Raw genomic sequence first — 3,306 nt, forward strand, 5'->3', positions numbered from 1 at the left:
AAAAACGTTGTAAATAAAGCCTTCAAAATGAAACAATATTCAATTTGATGCATTTAAAAGTAAATATAAGCTAAATGATTTTTAACTGGAAAATATATCGCAAATTAAATATTTTTGACTATAAGCTGTAAACTGTGTACGATTTCCAATTGGAACAATATAAATTTTAGGAATTTTAAATCAAACCAATTCAAAATTGCATAATTTCATGTAATACACAATCTCGAATTTTCGAAATTTTCCAATACGCAAAACTATTTATCAATTGTTTCAAATTATTATTCAATGAAGTTTAATTTTAAAAATTACAAAATTTTGCTTCAATATCCGATCAGAAAACATCAACTTTACTATCTTTGGAATTCCCGAAACACAACCACTTTATTCTCAACCGCCAAAATGCTATAGTGAATGAATAAAATGCTCCAATTGAAATCAAGGATGCGATATCATCCGAGATTTCACTTCCTGGAGCCGTTATTTGGCCCTTTCGCAAGTGCAGCAGATTCAAAGTAAGATCTGAACTCTTAAAATAGTTGGGTCTGGAAATCACTTTTGCTGGAAAATATTCCAATATTCATGGGGTTTGTATGGAGTAAGAGAAACTGTTTTCAGTTGAATCAATAACCTATACACTGTATAAGATTAGGTTTACCTTGCCCGTGAAGGATTCCTCGTCCCGGTCAATGGCAATTGCACTCAAATTTGATGTCTTACTAAAACCACTTCATTCACTAAAATAATTAAAACAATCCTTTTTTTCAAAACTCACACGTTTTTTTATAATTATATCACTTACGCTAAATAACCATCGATCGCGAGTATTGTTAAAATTTTGCAGACAATGCACACCATGACACCATGCACTGCTTATTGTGCTTGATGCTGCAGCAGACTGGGGAAGTGAACGGAACAGTTTGCGTCCAAACCAGGGGCGGCTGAAGAAAAAACATCACCCCTACCCGGGGATTTTATATTTACTTTGTTTATTATTCTAAAAGTTGCATTATTTCATTCATTTATTTTAAAGGTAGCATCTATACGTTCAGACGCCACTCAACCATGTTATAAACATACATAAACTTACGGTCGTGCTGACTGTCCGGAAGTTTAGGCTCGACCTATTTTAAATATATTTGTTTAAATTTTATAATCAACTCCTTTCATATGTTTTTACCATAAAGTGATCGAAGGGTAAATACTAAAGTGAAGAATTTCATTTGAATTAATTTGAAAACTTTGAGTTATTTTAAATTCCCTTGACTTATTTCTTTCTTTCAAATTTACCTTAAATTCGGTTCAATTTAACTCGAGTTGAATAAATTCATTTAAACTCTTTTGAATTGCCTTGAAAATTTAATTTCATTTAAACAATTAACAGCCAGATTTGTTGTTTTAATTATGAAAGTGTCTACATGTACCGACAAAAAACGTCTCTTTTTGTGCCGAAACTTCAGTACATATAGCCCATCTCCAGCTCTCACTATTTGTACCAATATACCAGAAACGTCTCATATATATTCCAGATATCCCCGGGATATGATATAAAAATATAATCAATTAAAATTTTATAAATAATTCAAAGAATTCAGACAATTTTATGCATTTTAAAAAACTTAGAAGATTTGAGGAATTCAGCGATTTTAATGAATTCAGAATATTTAAGGAGTTCAGGAAATTTAGAAAATTTCAAGGAATTTTCTGAATTCCATAAATATTTTGAATTCAGAAAATTTAAGGGATTCAGAATATATAAGGATTTTATAGTAATCCAAGAATTCCGCATATCGAAGGCATTTCGGATATTTAAAGATTTCAGCGATTTAGGATCAATTGTGGAGTTCAAAAAGTGAAGAGAATTTAATTTTTTTTTTTTAAATCAGAGAATTTAGAGAAACCAACTATTAAAGTATATTCAAGAAATTCAGAGAATTCAGAAGCAAAAAATTCAAGGATTTTAAAAAATTCAGATAAACCGAGGATTTCATAAAATCCAAGAAATTCCGAAATTTAAAGAAATTGAAATAATTCAGAATATTCGAGAAATGTAGGTAATTCAAAATATTCAACGAATTTAGGGAAATCAGAAACTTAAAAAAATGCAGATGATTCAGGGCATTCAGATAATTCAATAAATTTATAATATATAATGAATTCCGATAAATAAAAGGAATTTAGGAATTTTAATGAATTCAGAATAATTCAGGGAATTTAGAAAATTGTAGAAATTTCTTGAAATTCAGGAAATTCGGAGATGTCAAGCGAATTCAAGCACTTCCGGGAATTCAGAGAATTTCATCAAATTCGGAGTATCTAGGTAATTTGAGGAATTCAGGAAATTCGCGGAAACCAAGGCATTCGGAGATTTTTAGAAATGCATATAATTCCTCAAATTCCGAAGACTCAAGTAATTAAGTATATTCAAGGCATTCAATTAATTATGAGAATATAAAAGAAATTCAAAGGTTTTAGAGAATTCAGAGCTATAAAGGAATGAAAAACTTTATAACTGAAAAAGAAAATTAAAGAAACATAGTAATTAAAAGTGAAACGTCGAATAAATTTGTTTCAAAAACATTAGTTTCTAATTATTAATTTCATTTTGTTGTACAATTACAACGAGTTAGAATTGATGCCAAAGAATTTCATGTATTATCTATTGAACATTATTATTTTCCTTCTACGCTTATGTGTTTCTAAGCTTTAAATAATAAAAACTAATTTTTTTAATCTCCCCGCTGTGCGGCCCGCAAGTTCGAATGCTCCTATGGCGCGCACCTGTTGAATCTCGCGCTTCCCGCTTAATTATATGTATATCTCGCGCTCCGCGTTATATAATATATTTACCTCGCGCTAGTCGCTCGGTCATTGTATATCCTCTATATTTTTCTTGGGTCTTTTAAACTTAAAGGCCAAATCACCGACAATTGAAATTTAATGTTTGTGAACTCTTTTGATAAAGCTCTTTCGGCTTTAACCAACACATTCTCATCACTTGTCTCGTGAGAAAAAAAACGATGAAAACACCTTTTCAGATATAATTTAAAAACAATTCTGTTATCAAACATTTTATTGTGTCTTTTGATCCAAAAAATTAATTGGTTTATTAGCAATGTTATTTTTAACGATTAAAACAAAAAGATCGCGCCTTATAAAAAAATCATTAATAACACATTTTTAGTTATTTTTGGATGAACGTGTTTTGTCTACACATTTTTTTTCTTAGCTTGCGTCGTTTGTCTACATTTTTATTTTTTATTTTCAATTTCGTTGTTTACAAATAACACAAAAACTACACGTCAAATC

General features: G+C 29.8%; 2 protein-coding genes across 6 annotated transcripts in view; one reads left to right on the forward strand and one right to left on the reverse strand.

Moving 5' to 3' along the window:
* Nucleotides 1–881, reverse strand: part of LOC117178928 (early endosome antigen 1) — a 50,892-nt gene extending 50,011 nt beyond the window's left edge. The window contains exons 1-2 of one of the 4 annotated variants that reach the window (XM_033370491.1): nt 800–881; nt 656–725 (exon numbers count right to left, since the gene is read on the reverse strand). The gene's annotated coding sequence lies outside the window, so the exon portion shown is untranslated. Of the gene's footprint in view, nt 1–655 lie in introns of all 4 variants that reach the window. The other 3 variants (XM_033370490.1, XM_033370492.1, XM_033370489.1) reach the window with 3 other exon arrangements.
* LOC117178929 (FGGY carbohydrate kinase domain-containing protein) overlaps nt 287–3,306 on the forward strand; it is an 18,460-nt gene continuing 15,440 nt past the window's right edge. For both annotated transcript variants that reach the window (XM_033370497.1, XM_033370496.1), the window contains exon 1: nt 287–512. The gene's annotated coding sequence lies outside the window, so the exon portion shown is untranslated. The remainder of the gene's footprint in view (nt 513–3,306) is intronic.

This window comes from Belonocnema kinseyi, chromosome 8 (genome assembly GCF_010883055.1).
Source record: "Belonocnema kinseyi isolate 2016_QV_RU_SX_M_011 chromosome 8, B_treatae_v1, whole genome shotgun sequence".
In the NCBI taxonomy this organism is placed as follows: domain Eukaryota; kingdom Metazoa; phylum Arthropoda; class Insecta; order Hymenoptera; family Cynipidae; genus Belonocnema; species Belonocnema kinseyi.